This window comes from Euphorbia lathyris, chromosome 2 (assembly GCF_963576675.1).
Source record: "Euphorbia lathyris chromosome 2, ddEupLath1.1, whole genome shotgun sequence".
Classification (NCBI taxonomy): Eukaryota; Viridiplantae; Streptophyta; class Magnoliopsida; order Malpighiales; family Euphorbiaceae; genus Euphorbia; species Euphorbia lathyris.
In genome coordinates this window covers 11,707,559-11,727,215 of record NC_088911.1, presented here as the reverse complement: position 1 = coordinate 11,727,215, position 19,657 = coordinate 11,707,559, and the positions used below count along the sequence as shown (strand labels likewise).

Below are 19,657 nucleotides of genomic sequence, written 5' to 3'. Positions count from 1 at the left end.
TTCCGCCATTGTCTCCCGATGTGTCGCATTCTGTGGTCAAATGTGACACAGATAATAAAATGCGACAAGGACTAACATATAGCTTGTCGCATTCATATCCATGTCGCATTTGCGGTCGCATTTGATGTACCAAGTCGCATTTGGCTGTCGCATTTTGGTATAGCTTGTCGCATTTGAGTCGCATTTTGGTGTATCATGTCGCATTTGAGCATCATTTACATATGAATTGGCTTTATTATGTTTTGATCACGTGTCCATTTTACTAAATGTAGAAGTATGTCAACCAAAGAGAGGTGTACGTGTTTTTTATCTTGGAACGGACTGTGGACTACAGAAGGAAAAGTGATGACATACGTGGGTGGTAAAGCGAAGTTGTTGGTTTTGCCAATAGATATTGACTTGCAAAAGTTGAAAGAGAAAGTTTATGGTGCACTCCGCGTTGACTCAACCTCGTATGATCTCCAAATGTCCATGCAGGCGACATATGGTCCAAATAAACTGCGTGGTGGGATAGCAGATATTGATGACGATGGAGATGTCATGGGATTCATAGAGTACTGCTGAATGAATCCGACCGATTTGATTCCATTGTATGTTACTCTAAACATGCGAACAATACAAGCTTCAACATTGCGACCTAACAAAGATGGACATGTTGGTCAAAGCAAACCAACAGAAGTAGTAAGTAATGATCCCACCATCGAACTGGATGCTCCTATACATGGTAAGGATGACAACGATTGTGGAAATGGTATCGATGATTATATGAATAATGATAATCACGATCATTATGATGAGCATTATGATAATGATTATTGTTATGATAATGGTGACAATGTGGAGAATGAAGATACCACTCAGAATGAAATTCCTGTTAAAAGTGTTCACGAAACAGTTAAGCAATCTAAATGCGTCCAACGTATCCCATATGAGGATGGTGATGAAGATAGAATGAAAAGGATGACTGATCCATTTCGATGGTGTCCAAAGCCATGCGATGCGCCCGTGAATATGATTGCACCTAAACAATCAAACGGAGGTACTACTTTGAGGGTCAATGATATATTTTCAAACAAAGTTGAATTGCAAGATTCACTTGGAAAATATGCATAGATCAAACCAATTAACCTATTGTATAGACATGTCAAACGCATAGATCAAACCAATTACACAATTTATATCAATTAGTCAGTATAACAACAAACACACAATTAGAGTAATCATATATTTAATTAACTACTCATATTCATTACAAGCATATCAATCAATTACAATAAACATACAAACAAATAAACAAACAAACAAAGAGCTACGTATATAATTAACCACTTACCTCGAATATTCAAATTAAATCTGTCTAACCAACAAGCTGCTTGGTCTACCTTTCACTTGATCCTAATATCCTTTGTAGAAAAAGAAATTGAACCCTTCCCAAAACTCTTCTCGCTTTTGCGGCACCCAATTAAAATAACCTCCATTCCTTTCTTTTCCAAAACTCTTTTTCCTTTTATACCCATTTTTAGGGTTAATTTTTGCCCTAAAAAACGTTTTTGTTTTTCTCCACTTAATAAATACATTTATTATAGCTGGAACCATGATGTTTATTTTATAAATTTTATTAGGAAAGGATAAAACTAACTTAAATATACTATTAAAGTATATTCTATGGTATATATCACTCAATTAAATAAATCACCCCAATTTATGTTGTATAATAACAATAATAATAATAATTCTCTTAAATAACATTATAACACCCAATTAATAAATATGGCGGTTTAGTTAGAATATAGATAACAATACAAATTTCTTGAAAACACGTTTACTAGTTAATTACTTTAAAAAAAATTAATTCTTCTTTAATAATACAAATAGCATACATGCTCATATAAATTATTTTACGGGCGTTGCACATGAGCTCGTCGTAAAGAATCTTCAAGCAGGTATAATAATTTGAGACGTTGCCATTTCTTTATTTCAGATTATGTATTTCTCTGCGTAACTCCAGTATTCTGATCGAATCTGTTTGTGCAAATCGTTCCTTCAGGTCAGCGCAGACTTGACCTGCCTTATCGAGCCACATGATGCTCCGAGCAATAGATGGTGATAGTGCATGATGGATCCACGACATAACCATGTTATTGCACCTTTCCCATTAGTTGTACATTGCATCGTCTAGTGCCGGAGCTTTGATGGTGCCGTCGACGAAAGAGAACTTATTCTTCGACATAAGGGCTACCTTGACTGCTCGTGACCACTGATGGTAATTTGGTCCGGTGAGGACTTGTGACACCAACGCCAGGGCAGGGGTTTCATTTTGGGGCAGATGATAGGGGCTGCTGGATGTTATCAAAAGAGCAGCCATGTTGTTTCAATGATGAAACTTTTAAAGAGGGATTTGCTCTGATACCATATTAAAGTGAATGAGGTAAGAAATTACCAAATCTTACATTTCTCATTAAAAAAATAATCTTAGCTAACTATTACATTTTATATTATAACTAGGTGTATTGAGCAAGCAATCTTAGAGACTAAGCAAAAGGACATAACAAGTGGGTGAATCACCACCATTGATCAAATCTAGAGATGATGAGTGGTGGTGATCACTCTAAGGGATAATTGGGTAAGGTGGTGCTCATTATAAGGAGATATGATTCTTCTAGAATGCCCTAATGTGGGTAAATGTCTGAAATAGCCTTCAAACCTACCGAGTGACCAAATTACCCTTGGTTAAATGAAAAGTCACCAACCCTTTGACTTATTATGTTCAATGTATTTGAGTCGGATGCTATCTTCTCTCAATACGTAAAAACTTGAGACTTGTGACTTTAAAAGCCTCATCTCCTTCCTCTCATTCCATTGAACTTCTAACTCCATCTTCAACCCTTGTTCTTTTTTACTGTAATATCATCCAAAACTTAACTTATTTCTACTTTTCCAGAGCCACCATATCGCAAACGAGAAGACGGTTGACATGCGTGTGCGTAGAAGGTTGTGGGATATCTAGTCAATCAGATCGCCACTGAAGAAAACCGATCGGAGGTTCCACGGGATAATAAAAGCCCAAAATTGTCGGGCTATATGACAATCGCGCAAGATGTGTAGCGTTTCTCATTATCGGTAGCTCTTGCAATCCTCGGAATTCGCTAAGCCTCTGCGAACTCGATTCACGTTGCATAAGATGCTATCATGTAGAACCAACCATATGAACGTTTAAATCTTTTCAGGTATGATTAATTTCCAAATTTTTTTCCCAGATCGGGTTTTTCCTTTGCGGTGTGGTGTTTACCAGAATGTCATAACCTGTACATACTGAATAGCTTCCAGAAGCACAACATGACCAGTACCAGGCATCCGAGGCGTGGCTTGATGGACCGACTGCATAGGCTGTGATTTTCAGTATATTAGATGAAGAAGCAGCACATTTAACTGTCTCCAGTCCCAGCAATCTCGTGAAGAGTCCCAATAATCCTTTACTACTTTATTTGCTTCCTCCTCGCCCAAGTCTATTGAATTTTTTTATCGTCAGTACCACTGATCCGCACCAAATATCTTTCCAGAATCGCGTTTCCCTGCCGTTATGGACCAGTTTAGCAGCTCCGTGTTGTAAGACTGATTTACCTGCAGTTATACTTCTCCAAGTAGCAGAATTTAGAGAGTGCGCCTATAGCACATCAAGGCCTTGTCTATTACCACCATACTTGGCTCGGAGGACTTTAACCCAAAGTGACTCAGTATGAGTGAGAACTGTCCAGGTGAGCCTTGCTATCATTGCCACATTAAATTCCCTCATTCGTCTAAGCCCAAATCCTCCCTCACTCTTTTTCCTGCAGACCACATTCCAATTGATCAGGTGAAGTTTTCTCTCATGTCCTACTGATCCCCAAAGAAATCCTATATTAAATTATCAAGCCGATCACAGATGCTTCTGGGTAGCAGCATTGTTTGCATTGTATAGCTCGGAACAGCAGTCATTACCGATTTAACAAGCGTTAGCCGGCCTGCTAGATTCAGAGATTTCGACTTCCATCCTACAAGCTTTGATTGCACTCTATTCATAACTAAACCATAGAGTTCCTTATTAATTCGCTGATGAATGATTGACATTCCTAAATATTTTCCCAAGTTTGTAGTCCTAGCAATTCCCAATGTGCGACCAATGTTCAGGCTAATAGATTCAGACACATTACTTGAGTAAAAGACTCTAGATTTCGTGAGGCTAACTCTCTGTCCAGAACAGTCGGAAAACTTACTCAGAGTTTCTCGGATAATCATGGCTTGATCAACTAAGGCCTCCGCCATTAGAACAATGTTACTTTTAAAGTAAAATTAGATCTACATTTTCAATGTCAAACAATTATTGACATAAAAACAAGAATCTACAGAACAAATGACATTTTAATTGATAAATAGACATTTTGGGAACTACTGTTTCATGATTAAAAAAAGAGAAGCATGAATCAAGAGTGCAACCTGGTATTAATTTGCACGCACAAAAACATATAAAATAAAAGGTTTTAACGTTATAAAAAACCTTGTGGGTACACATTGTGGGTGTCCATGATAATTACTTGGGGCTCCTGTCGGTAGTGGGACGTAGCCAAATAGCTACATTCTGATATATTATAGATCGATTATAGAAGGGAATTAGAGGATGACAGGGTAAACGGTCACAAGGGGGCAATGAGATATTGTTAAAGGTGTGGCTCAGTTTATTCCATCTTATATCTTACAGGTTTTCCTACTCCCTAAATCTATATGCAACAAGTTAGAAGTCCTTCTAAATTCATACCGATGGAGTAGAGGTATTAAATGTCATCGATAATCCTACTATAATCTTGTTCTACTCAATTTAATGATACAAACAATTTTCATTTCACAAATAAAGGATAAAAACGACTATGTCGAAGGTTATTATCCGGCTTTGTGTCGTTTTTCACCCAAAACTTCATCGAGCCATAATTTCCTACCCTACGTCCAAAATAAACGCGATTAGTCTTTTTAGAGTCATATCAAAACCCTCAGTGATATATTATGATGAACTAAGGTTGACCCTAGACCTATAAGCAAGTTAACATCCCAGTAAAAGCTCGAGACCTCTACGATTTTCTAAAGCATTGTTTCTTCGATAATACATTTTCAATTGTGTTTTCAAATATCATTCAAAGGTTTTCATCATAGGGTTCTGACTTTAGTGTCTAGAACAACCCATACTTTATCATGCATTGTGAGTTATATGCATTTTTTAAGTAAAATAAGATTCAAATGAAGTATTTTTTAAGTGCATAGACCGCAACTGGAACACTCCTAGGATCCAGTGCTCTTGCTTGTAATTTATCGGAATAAACACTCTCTTCACTGTGTGCCAAGGGCGTACAAAATTATCTGCATCACCTTTTACTCTTCGTACGAAATAGTCTTCACTATCCCACCCCGGTTCATTGAACCCCCTCACAAACATGGCTTGGCACATACATCCAACAAAGTCAGTATCAACAGTGGTCCATTCTGCAGCCACATCAGTTTGTACTGATTGTCGTCTAAGTAAATACAGCCAACCATTGATATGCTACAATAAGATTATGTAAACATTTAATATAGTAAAAGTCACATACTTACAAATGAATAGGATATATTGGATTGATTAAGGTTACCTCATTCCAGATATACGTCCCCACATCCCGAAGTGTATTGAAAATTTTTGCATCCAAACTGTATATTTCTAAACCTTTCAAACGTATTCCCTGAGTTGATTCAGGCCCGTTGATCCACGATTCTAGCTCTTCTATCAAACATGCATCTATTCGGTGGCGCTGATCATCAACATCACAAATAACTAGTCTTTCCTCAAATTCGGACTTGATATGGCCACCATATAATGCTACTGGATCGGTGTACTTTAATGGATCGGTCCACGGCGAATTCAAATACTTGCTAACCTTAGCAACCCGTTTACCTTTTTCACGTACTACTTTTGTTCCACGTCCTGCTCCTTTTCCACGTCCTGCTCCTTTACCTCTAACTGTGCCTCCACCTCGGGTTGGAACTATACCTCCTCGAGTATTTTCCTTAACTTCATCTTTCCCGGTCCCTCGACCTTTATCTTATTTTGGATCAACCACCTACAAAAACATGGTAATGAATAATTCATACTTGAAAGCTGTAATTCAACATTTTATCGCATTGAAGAGAAATGCGCTCCAATACGACAAGCCATAGTGCAACATCTTGTCGCATTGGAGATGAATGCGCTCTAATGCGACAAGCCATAGTGCAACATCTTGTCGCATTGGAGATGAATGCGCTCTAATGCGACAAGATGTTGTGCAACATCTTGTCGCATTGGAGATGAATGCGCTCCAATGCGACAAGCCATAGTGCAACCTCATGTCGCTTTCAAGCGCATTCCACTACAGAATGCGACACAGAGATACGATATGTATAAATTCAACCAACTTGTACCTCTTGCTGCAACTTTGGTGTCACTTCCTCAGACACAGAATCATCAAGATGGACAACCTCATCTAATTGCGCAACTTTCTCCTGCACAGAATCGTCTGGTACCACAATAACATTCTGAACCTCCTCATCTTGAACCATATCTGCCTCTTGTTCCTTTCCATCTTTCATCGGCTCCTCTTGAACCATACCTGCCTCTTGTTCCTTTCCATCTTTCATCCGCCCCTCTTCAACCACTGGCTCCTCCCGAATTTTACTGGCCTCAGCCTCCTCATTCTCCACATTAGCATTGGGTCGACCCATCGCCTTTAATTCTTTTATATCTCCCTCAATCAATGATACCCGTTCATCTAGGTTGTCTAACCTACTGTCGACCTTACTAAATTGTCCCTTGCACCACCTATGATGCCTCTCAAGCACATCCGTTAGAACTTTTTGAAGTTGTTTTATCTCGATCGTTTGTGACCGTGATGCAATGATATATCTATCAACTTCATCATCCCCTTCCTCACCACCCTCTTCATCATCACCTCCATCACCTCCATCATCACCCTCCTCCTCATCACCTTCCTCCTCATCACTTTCCTCCTCCCCATCACCTTCCTCTTCCTCAGCTTCAACCTTCTCCTTACCTTTCATTATTGGGGCAAATATAGCATTTATATCAACTTCCCGTCCTTCAACATGGTCCACCAAATACGTGTACCAATCGAACTCTTTCTCTCTATCCTCAACCACAAGACACGCGTCTGGAGGATCAGCAACCTTACATTGAAAAAAAAATAGCAATGTATTGGTAAACAAATACAAAGTAAAGAGAAACATACGAATCTCATTCCACTTACAGAAAATGTTTCTTTGATTGCTTTGTTTGAGGGGACTATTCTCTGGGTCCATCTCAGCAAGCGTGGAAGTGGGTTGCCACTTCTCATTGTGTAATATGCATGAGTCACATTCCACAACTCAATAATCCAAGTCTGCAAATAAGAGGTATCCCTTGATAAGAATTATAATATTGTCGCATTCCATTTGAATGCGCTCGAATGCGACACGGTTATAATCCAATCATGTCGCATTCCATTGTCAATGCGCTCGAATGCGACACGGTATACAATCCAATCATGTCGCATTATATTTGAATGCGCTCCAACGCGACAAGGTTAGCAACCCAACCTTGTCGCATTTGAGCGCATTCCATTCTAAATGCGACACAGGTGGAAATTGGGCGCATTCAAACACTAAACATATATACACAAATCATACACAAATCAAACACAAATCATACCTGGAATACGTGTGCAAATCCAATAAGTTGATATGGAACACGTTTCCTATTTCCCGCTGCATTTACCTCTAATTGCTTCAGTCTTTTGCTAATGGCCCAGTCCAAGAACCTATACGTCTCCTCCCAAGCCAACGTCCCCCATGGAAACTCATTAAACAGTCTTGGATAATCTGCAAGATCCAAAACCCAATCCTTTGCATGCCTCTCGTTAGCATTATCCAATACATTGCCATGCACAAAGTACAATATGGCAATCATCACAGCATCTTGGTTAAATCGGTCGGTCGCATGCTTCTTCTTCCATTGTACACTTTTCAAAACTTCAAAGAAGTGAATTGTCGTTATTGTCTCGTATTGCTTGAAGTACTTATTTCGCAACCTATGCGGCATCTCTAATTCATACATTCTTTCCATGAATTCCCCAATGTTTACCCCAAACCTTAAACCACTTATCAGGCCAAACTCCCAATCTCCAAACCGCATATCAACTCCCCTCACTCTGAACCACATCTCCCTGTGTTTACTTTCTTTATGTTTAATCTCCCGTGATAGGACATGATGCACTATTCCAACAGAGAAACTAGCAACCTTCATTTCCAAATATTGACCAAAACATGTTTTCCTATACATTTCTAACTGCTTTTCACTCAAATACTTCTTTATCATGACCCTAGAATCCATATTAAACCTCACTGTTACTTGAGCATCCGAATTAACCGCTTTGGGATATTTGAAAATGGAACTATGTTTTCTCTTTTTAGATTCACTGGGATCATGCTGTAACAATTTTAAACATACACACATTAAATTCTCTAACAAAACTGACATATTCTATGTATAAGGCTTACAATCATGTCGCATTCGTCTGTGAATGCGCTCAAATGCGACAATGTTTCATGGTGTATAATGTCGCATTTGAGCGCATTTAGGTAATAAATGTGACATTTTAATGGAATGGCTCGTCGCATGTGTCGCATTTAGGTAACAAATGCGACACTATGTTCGCCTATTATACCTTGTCGCATTTGAGCGCATTTAGGTAACAAATGCGACCATATCTACATACAATTAACATACGAGCGCATTTAATCCATTAATGGCGGTAACAGGGAAGAAGATGATGCATGCTTACCTTATGCTTCGTCCGTCCTTCCTCTTCGCTTGCCGCCGCCGCCGCCTTCCGTTTTCTTGCCATCACAATCGCGCTTCGCAGGGAAGAAAGAAACCGGAGATGAAAATGTCGAGGTAGGAGAAAATGAAAATGAAAATGTAGAGAAGAACAACCCGGATTATATATAGTGATGAGTTCAAAACGTAAAATGCAGTTGAAACGAACTGAAAATGAAGAAGATGAACCACAATGAAGTTGAATGGGAAAGGTCAGGTGAGGAAGTGGAAGTGGAAGGAGCGGGAGGTAGGAGATGAACCTTCAAACTAAAATAAGGGTAGTTTTGTCCAAAATGTGTTTATTTGTCTAATTTGGTAAAATGAAAGGAAGGTGGGTTAGATATGTAAAGTGGGGTTCTTCATTGGGCTAGATTAGTAATTATCCCTTAAAACTATATGATAATTAGGAATAGAATGAAATCCACTTGATTAATAAAAATTGGTTAACTGAAAATGAAGGATTTACAGATTGAAATCTACGAATGGCACAGCTGGAATATTCGTGAAATCTGATGAGAAAACACAAATCCAATTCAGTAACTGAAATTAATTACTAATTAATATATCATTTATTAATCAATGTAATCTTGTTAAAAAATTAAAAGGATTAATAAATTATTTGTTCAATTAATTAAAATACAGGGAAAAAGGAACCTGTATCATTGATGTTGATGAAGCGTCGTAAGTCGTCTTTGTGGATAATAGCAATAGATGGCTTCACAAACCAAAACGGCAACATTTTATCAAAATTTATCCATGATCCTAACCTAAATAAACAATCAAATGGCTTCACAAACTGAAACGGCAACGCTTTATCGAAATTTATCTATGATTCTAACTAAACAATCAAATAATAATAATAATAATATAGATTGATAAAGGGGTACCTGATGATTTACAAGGGCGGCGATTTCAGCTTTGAATTTGGCTTCTCTAATCAAACAATTAATTTCAATCAATGGATAATTAATTATCGCAAAATCTCAAAATTAATTAGTATAATATAAAAAGTAAAAACCTTCTACGAATCAACTCGTCTCTCATCGTCGATACCAAATTCCGACATGTTCTTAATAAGCTATTCCTCACCGGGAAGGAATCGAGTGTTAAATCTACAAAATTAAAGCAAGAAAGATGAACAAAATCATGAATTAAATATAATTTGAAAATCATTTAAGAACTAAAGATTACAGTTAAATATGAAAGTGAAAATAATTTTAAGAATTAAGGAAATTCATACCTGTGATTTGAAGAGAAAACCAGAACATATGGCGGCGACAGAGATATTCCGATTAGGTGTTCGTTTAGTGTGATAGGTTTGTATACGTGTTGTTATATATAGGTAGAAATTTCGATTAGGGTTATGTGGGATAAGATACAAATCAGTCCCTATCTGTTTTAGATAAATGTAAATTTATCTCTAATGTTTTTTTTTTTTTTGAAATTATATATTTACCCCCAGGTTTTCAAGTAAGATTACACAAAATTTAAATGAGTTGGTTTGAAGACATTCTAAATAAGTTTGTCTCCACTGAAACAATTTTGCACATTTTGACAGATTGTTTGTAATTAGCAACCAAAATTTTAAATTATAATGAAATTGGTTGTGATATTGCAACCTGCGTGGTTGCAAACGACCATATTTAATTGCAAAGATGTCGATTCGATGTGTAAAATACTTTTAAGACCAAAAAAATATGGTTTTAAAGTTCCAATGGTTGCAAATATTGCCAAAAGTTATCGCCTTCTCTACCCGCCCACTCTCACGTTCATCAACTGAAATTGTTCGGGTTTATTTCTGAAATCAAATCATTTCCTTAGCTATATTATTAAATGGGTTCTTAGATTTCTTTAAAAACACAAACGTGCAAACTTTGCCCTAAAATCAAACTTGTTTACGATGACATCAAAACCTTCCACCGGCAATTTTTTCCTTCTCTAGAATCATTATGGACAATGGAAAAGAATAGAGGGAAAGAAGAAGATAGAAAGGAGAGAAAAGTTTGGAAGTGTTCGGGTGCTCTTTCCACAACTAATTTGTGCATCAAATTAATTGCTGTAATTTTTTTGGTGAGATACACTTTGCTAAATTATGGACGAAAAATATCATTACATCATAATTTTGGTTGATGAAACGAGAATTTTATCTTTTATCTGAAACTTGGTTGAAAAAATCGTCGGTGAATTTGCGACCAGATGATTTGCAACCAAAAGCTAGTCTTTAACAACTTTTGATCTACAAATTTGAAATTGGATTTTAAAAATAAATAGTGGTTGTAAAAAAACCATCTGCAGTTTTTCCACCAACTTATCAACCAATTTGTTGGTCGCAAACATTACTACCATAAAGCTAGATCTCGTTTGAAAGATTTAGCAACCTAGCAATTACCAACCGATCCATTTTGGTTGCTAAAATTACAAATTTGGTTGCCAAAACGTATTAGAAACCGATTCAACAATCAGGATGTTCGGTTGCTAAATATTGTTTTTCTTGTAGTATTTGCAAATCAAGTGTAGTGATAACATTTACTATGTAGTTTTGTTTAAAAGCGACTGATTATGGTAAACTTTAGACTTAAATGACCCTTCTTCCAGTAGAAATTATTGGATACTGTTGGTCCAATAAATAAATTTTATTTATGTATGTAAATAATAGCTTATATTTAGTTTTTAAATTAAGGTTGTAAATAAAAAAAAATTATATAAAAAAATTAAAGAAAAAGATCAAATATGACACTCTTTCCAGCAGCACCAATATCACTTCCACGGACCATTTGAGATATCAAACGGATGAATTCTTTCCAAAGGCAAAGTGTACCAAAAACTAGACATTCTGAGGAATCCGCGATGTAGTTGTGGGATTAATTTGGGTCCATATGGAGAGAGAAATAACCTTCGGAAGTTAGAGTACATGTCAGCCGTACCAACGTCACTTTAACGGATCATTTGATGTATCAAACCGATGAATTTTCACACGAGGTCGAGTGTTCCAGAAATTAGACATTCACAGGAATCCGTGATATGTTCGTGGGCTTAATTCGAATCCATATGCAAGAAGAAATAGGGCTTGGAAGTTAGGCTCATGCCTAAAGAGTTGGTTAAGTTGGTTGTTATCCCTACTTTTACTCCAACTAACTTAACTACCCACTCACTCTACCTAACTTAACCACCCACTATCGACTAAATAAACTGAAGTTAAAGGTTAGTGGAGAGAAATTAGGGATTTATTTACAATAAAACCTACCATTTCAACTATAAAAAGACCTCAAATCCTTCATAAAAAAACACTCACTCAATACAACAAAACCTCCTCCTAAATGTTCAAATAGGAATCAAAATTGAATTTCAAAAGATGAACAAGTACGACACAACAATGTTTAATTGAACACAAACTAGACTTATAATAAGAAATATAATTATTTATTAACTTATCTATTAAAAACAAAGCCTGGAAATAAATTAATTCATTTCTTGATAATAGAAAATGCATGTGGAATAAGAGAACCTCCTCTAAAGAAACTGTAACGAAGCTCATAAACCACAAGAATTCCTTGCTTCGGCTCAGCCTTCTTGTTTTTCTCTAATATCTCAGCCAGATGCTTTTTGGCCTAGATAGACAACAATTAAAAAACACATTAAATTATATAGTAGTATTTAAAATAAAAATTGTTCTTCAAACAAAAAAAAATTGTTCAATATAATATTAAGGGTAAATTTTGGTTACCCTTAATATACCCTTAATATTAAGGGTAAATTTTGGTGGACCTTGACTAATAATGGTTCTTATTCTTGCAAATCGGCCTATGAAGCTTTTATCTCTAATAGGGGCTGATCATCCCTTGGAGATTTGGAAGTCCATTTGGGCCCTCAAAGTCCCCTACCGCATTAGGAGTTTCCTATGGCTGGGAGTCAAAGACAGGCTCCTCACGAATGCAGATAGACACAGAAGGCACTTGGCTGTATCTGGTGCCTGTAGCAGATGCAGCGGCCATGTGGAAACCTTGTGCCATGCTTTGAGGGATTGCCCGAATAGTAGAAAGGTTTGGGAAGGGGTCCTTCCTCACCACATCCTTCCTTCCTTTATGGGGTTCTCTGATATTGACTGGTTCTCTGAAGGCGTTAATGGAAATTTGTTGGCCAGTATGGAGCACGGGGCTATTCTCTTCGCTATTATTTGTCACCAAATGTGAAAATGGAGGAATGAAGAGTTATTTGCTGAGAAGACTGTCTTTATTCCTGACCTCCGGTTTTACTTCTCGAAAAAACTCTCTGTTATTACAAAGAGTTTTGAAGGAGAGCCCCTGGTTCACCCCTCCCCGGTTAAAGAGGTCCAGTTAGTTGGTTGGAGGAAGCCCAGGGAAGGGATTGTCAAGTTGAATACGGATGGCTCCTGCCTTAGTAATGGCAGAATTGCTGCTGGTGGAGTTCTTCGGGATGCTGGTAGCGCCTGGCTGGCTGGGTTTACCCATAACTTAGGTACGGGCTCCTCCTTTACTGCGGAGCTCTAGGGGATCTTGTCTGGCATTAAACTCGCCATTCGCATGGGTGTTAAAAGACTTTCGGTGGAGTCTGATAATTTGGAGGCTATCAACAGGATTTCGGATAGACAGGCTGTTTGTCTTAAGAGTCAGAATCTCATTAAAGCCATCTTGAGGCTTCGTCCTGCCTTCGATTCTCTTACCTTCTCCCATATTTATAGGGAGCAAAACCGCGTGGCGGATCGCTTGGCAGCTGCTGGGCATGGGGGGATGTTAGGTGTTTCTACCCTTTCCGTTCCTCCTTCTTTTCTGTTACCTTCTCTTCTTGAGGATAGGATTGGGGTCAGTCTTCCTAGACTGATCCCAGATTAGGTTTTTGTTTGTTTGTTTTTTTTCTTCCCTTCTTACCAAAAAAAAGGGTAAATTTTGGTTACACTTTTTATCGAGTGCATGTTCGTGGGGTTTTCTTTCCAAATGGGGTTGAAGGGTTTTTTTTTTACAATTATAGATAACTGAGGTTTTTCGTTTTACTAAAAACATATGTACTTTTTTATTGATATTTTTAAAATTACTATTGACAATCTCATTTCAAGAATTTGTGATATTTTAAGCAATTTTAGTTTTTAAACTTGTTAATTTTGAAATCATTTATGTATTATTTGGTGATGAGAGAAAGTAAATTTTTGAAAAGAGAACTCCCAAAATGATAATTTTTGAAAATAAAAAAATTCAATTCCATAATAAATGTTTTAATTTTTGAATTTTCGCTAACAATCATTTTTATAGAATCAAACTAAAAAATCATCGTTTTTTTTAAATTTACCCTAAAATTAAATGATAATTAGGAATAGAATGAAATCCACTAAAGTTAACTGAAAATGAAGGACTTACAGATTGAAATCTAGGCAATGACATAGCTCGAATATTCGTGAAATCTGATGAGAAAACACAAAAGTATGATCCAATTCAGTAACTCAAATTAATTATCTATTAATAATTGTATTATCAAAACTTTATAATGTAATACTACAACAAGTGACTAATGTAATGGTAGGTAATTTATTAGTCCTATCATTTTTACCTAACAGACTGTTTAGTCACTGTATTTTGAAAAACATGTTATACAGTCTCTATCTTTTTTTTTAATATTAATCTTTTAGTCCTTCTTATTAAAGTGAATGAGCTAAGAAATATTAAATTCTTGTATTTCTCATTAAAAGGAAAGATTAATCTAACTATTACATTTATACTCTAATGTAGGTGTGCTATTCAAGTAAACTTAATGAGCAAAGAATTAGGACAAGTGGCTTAATCATAGCCATTCATCATGATCATTGTGATGAATGTTGGTGATGATTCAAGGGAACACTTAAGTGTAATTGATCCTATGATAGGCAGGTGGAGCTCTTCTAGAATCCTCTATTGTTGTGATATGACTAAATTGCCCTTGGATCTTTGAGATCTTCTAGACTGCTTTGTTCACTGTATATGCGTTCATAAGGTGTCCCCCCCTTCGTTTCGGAAGTTGTTTCTAATCTATTTATAAGATAAACAATATGACTGACTGCTTCTGACCAGTATTCTTTGGGTAAACCACTTTGAAACATGAGTGCTCTCATAGTGTTCATGATGTCAAGGTGTTTTCTATCGACCCTGCCGTTCTGTTGTGGTGTCTCGGGGCAAGACGTTTGATGGGTAATACCGTTTGTGGCATAGAACTCCTTCATGATGAACTTTGGCCCGTTATCTGTTCTGATTGATTTCACATTTTTGCCAAATTGGGTGTTGATATACTTGCAAAAAAGTTGTAGTGCAGTGCTTGCTTCACTCTTGTTTTGCATTAGTGTAATCCACGTATACCTGATATGGTCGTCAAGTATAGTTAAGAAGTAATGCTTGTTAGTGTGTGACTCTTTTACTAGACCCCAAATGTCAGCATGAATTAGATCAAAACACTTCTTTGCCATGTTATGACTTAATGAAAATGGTTGTTTTCTCTGTTTGGCTCTTTGACAAATGTCACATGGTATTGACTTGAAGGAATCAAAATCATTACAAGAGAGGTTAAGGCCTTTTAATCGCTCGTAAGAGGGATGGCCAAAATGTAAATGCCATACATCAGCTTTGATTGAAGAATGAAAACTAGGGACTGGGTACTCCAAGTAATATAGGCCTTCATGCTCTCTAGCCAAGCCAATCTTCTTCCAACTTGTTGTGTCCTGTTGTGTCCTGTATTGCACATACTGAACCTGTTATTACTATGCACAATTTCCCTGTATCCAATAGTTTGCTGGTTGAGATTAAGTTATAATCGAAAGCAGGTATGCATAATACATTATGCAGAATGAGTTGTGGGCTAAGAATCAATGTGACTATATACTGAGCTTTGACCCTTTCCCCATTTGTCTATCTCTGTGTATGAGCTGTATGATCTAGTGTCACAAATGATGTGATTTGTGGCCCCGGTGTCTATTATCCAACATGAAGAAATAGAGTTAGGATTGAGGGCTTTACCAGAACCTTCTCCCTTGACGAAGGTGTTGACACTGCTTCCCGGGGCTGGAGCTTTCCCTGGGAGCTTCTGTGGCAATAGGGCAACCAACGTGTTGTATTTCTCTTTGGTGATGGAGAATGGTTCTGTGTTCATTTGCTTGTTATCCTCCTCTCCTGAGTCCCCACAATCCCTGTTCTGGTTCATTGCGGCATTGGCTTTCGATTGATTTGTTCTGAAAGGACCTCCTTTGTTTCTATTGCCATAGTTCGGTGGGTACCTTTGCTTCTTGAAACATATCTCCTCCGTATGACCTGTGTTACCACAATATATGCACAATGATGAATTTTTTCTATTTGTTTTTCGATTGTTATACCTTGAGTTGCCCTGCTTGCTGTTTTGCATGTTCTGAGTGTTAGTGAACCCTGCGAATATACTGCTTTCATCTCCTTCATTGTTTTTGACAGGCGCAAGGCCTATTTGTCATTTATGCTGGGTTGCCAAGGCAAAAGCCTTGTTGAGAGAGGGAAAAGGCTTGATCAATAAGATTTGCGAACAGATGGTGGAGTAGGAGTCATTCAGCCCTTGGAGGAAGGTGATAATTTGATCCACGTCTTGCTGGTCACAGAGGGTTTTGAAGGCATCGCAGCTACACGCCTGCCTACAAGTGCACTTGGGCATTGGTCTGAGGTTCATGAGCTCGTCATATAGAATCTTCAAACAGGTATAATAGTCTGAAACATTTCCGTTTCCTCGCTTAAGATTGGGTATTTCTCTGCAACTCCAAAATTCTGATTGAATCCGTTTGTGCAAAACGTTCCTTCAGGTCTGCCCAGACTTGGTCTACTTTATCAAGCCACATAATGCTCCGCGCAATGGATGGCGACAACGCGTGATGGATCCATGACATAACCATGTTATTACACCTTTCCCATTGGTTATACATCGCGTCTTCAAGTGTCGGAGCTTTGATGGTGCCGTCGACGAAAGAAAACTTGTTCTTCGACATCAGAGCCACCTTAACAGCTCTCGACCATTGGTGGTAATTTGATCCGATGAGGACTTGCAACACCAAGGCCAAGGAGGGGATCTCATTTTGGGACAGATGGTAGGGGCTGCTAGAGGATATCAAAGGTGCAACCATGGTGGTTTAAAGGTGGAACCTTTAAAGAGATATTTGCTCTGATACCATATTAAAGTGAATGAGGTAAGAAATATTAAATTCTTGTATTTCTCATTAAAAGGAAAGATTAATCTAACTATTACATTTATACTCTAATGTAGGTGTGTTATTCAAGTAAACTTAATGAGCAAGGAATTAGGACAAGTGGCTTAATCATAGCCATTCATCATGATCATTGTGATGAATGTTGGTGATGATTCAAGGGAACACTTAAGTGTAATTGATCCTATGATAGGCAGGTGGAGCTCTTCTAGAATCCTCTATTGTTGTGATATGACTAAATTGCCCTTGGATCTTTGTGCAAAGACTAAAATAACCCTTCGAAAATTATTAAGACTTGGGAACTATTGTACTTTGATTGATCTCTTACTTATCGAGAAACTCTTCAAGGAAAGCCAAAGGTCTTATCTTCTTCTCCTCCATTTCGTCTTCCATCAACATGCAAACACTGAAACTGTATCTTCTCCTCTCTATCAAGAGTTTTCTCTGTTTCTTATTACTGTAATACTTCTGTCTATTTTTTTTAGATTTTTAACCGTTATATTTGATATAGAGTAACATGGTCATTTTATATCGTACTATAGTTGTCTTGAAAAATAAGATATATTCGGTTAAAAATTTAAAATAATTAGACAAAATAACCAAATATTGACAAAAAAAAAAAAAAAAAAATAGGGATGTTAGAATGTGCTTTTCAACGGTGTGTTACGTAAAAAATTATTTACCCCCTAATGTAATAACTAAAATAAATTAATTGTTGAATTAATTAGAATATAGGGAAAGAAGGAACCTGTAACATTGACGAGGGGTTGTTGTAAGTGGTCTTTGTAGATAATAGATGGTGAAAGTCGAACTTTTAGCCAATATATATCTAGTACACGATAATTCACATATATGTCTAACTTTTTTTCCACAATTGCGTTCCTCACATAATTTCTGCATGTGCCGGTGCCATACTTGGAGGGTTGGGTGTGCGAAATGAATAATTCTAATTGGCACCTTTACAAACCAAAACGCCGACGTTTTATCAAAATTTATCTCTAATTGGCACCTTCACAAACCAAAACGCCGACGTTTTATCAAAATTTATCTACTACTCTAATTAAACAATCAAATAATAATACCATAGATAACAGTGTTCGCGTGAATCTTACCAAAAAAAAACTTTTGTTTAGACTTATTAAATCTAAACTTTAGAATGCTTTTAGAGATGTAAACGGAGATTTTTCGTGTCGTCAGTGATCCGCCTCGATGGAGCCATGTATAATTTTATCCCCACCCCATTAATCCAGATGGGATCCCTGGATTATTTCCTGTGATGACTATTTTGTTTTTTATTATTTAGCTACATTTTAATTAGGTGATTGATTGTTTTCAATGTTTAGTTTTTTTGTGGTTTGGAAAATTTGATAAGGATTGTTAATACTTCGTAATTTACTGTTTAGGCGCTCGAAATCGAGAATCTGTCCGCTAAGTTCCGCCTATGTTAAACATTCCATATTGCTAAACTGAAGTTATATGACTCTTTAAATATGTGAGACAACAACAATGTTCACATGCACCTTATTAAATCAAAGCCTTAGAATGCTTTGAATCTCCACCTTATGATATTAGACTTGTTTACAGTCACAGCTTAGTGATTTTTTTTAGCATAAAAAGTGATTCCCCGCCTACGGGAATTGGGATAAGATTTTTGAAAATGGGGATCTTCACAGGGATGTGGATGCTGATAAATTTATCCCAATTTAACTCGTAATGATCAGAAATTCTCAACTAATTGGGAGATGGGAATGGAAATTTCATCCCCCGTCCCGCATGCTTACATCTCTAGATGCTTTAAATTTCCATTTTAAAATTCTAAATCCATAAATACTTCAGATCTACTGTCTAATTTATGAATTAGACGCGTACCGGATGATTTATAAAAGCGTGGATTTTAGCTTTGAATTTGGCTTCTCTAACAAAACAAGAAATTTCAATCAATGTAATTAATTATTGCAAAATCTCAAAATTAATTATAATTTAAAAATTAAAAAACCTTCTACGAATCAACTCGTCTCTGATCATGGATACGAAATTAAAGGATTGGAGTGTTCTTAATAAGCTATTCCTCATTTGGAATGGAAGGATTCGACTGTTAAATCTACAAAATTACAGCAAAAAAATCATGAATTAAATAGCAATTAATATGAAAATGAACATTTCTATAAAATAAAATAAAAAATGAAAACTGAAAATAATTTTGATCAAAAAAAAAACTGAAAATAATTTTAAGAATTAAGGAAATCCATACCTGTGATTTGAACAAAAAAAACTCTAATGGCGGCTGCTGTTCAGAGAAATTTTGATTAGGTTAGGTGTTGTGTAGTGTGATTACGAGTCTGTTAACTTATAGGTAGAAATTTCGATTAGTGCTGTGTGGATAAGATACAAATTGGTCCCTATCATTTTTTGAGAAACGTAAATTTATCCTACTGATTCTTTTTTTTTTGGAAAGTACTGTTAAAAGTACTAAACTTAATTTTTAGTATAAAAATAAAAATAAAAAATAAATAAAAAATAAAAATAAAAATGCAATCACGTGAGTGAAGTGT

General features: G+C 36.6%; 1 long non-coding RNA gene across 1 annotated transcript; it reads right to left on the bottom strand.

The window, feature by feature from the left end:
* Window positions 1–17,845: 17,845 nt before the first annotated feature.
* LOC136219991 (uncharacterized) lies at window positions 17,846–19,410 on the bottom strand. The gene is made up of 3 exons (XR_010684351.1): window positions 19,357–19,410; window positions 19,102–19,206; window positions 17,846–18,114 (listed from the first exon to the last, which is right to left on the bottom strand). It is a non-coding gene; the product is annotated as an uncharacterized lncRNA (long non-coding RNA).
* Window positions 19,411–19,657: the final 247 nt, after the last annotated feature.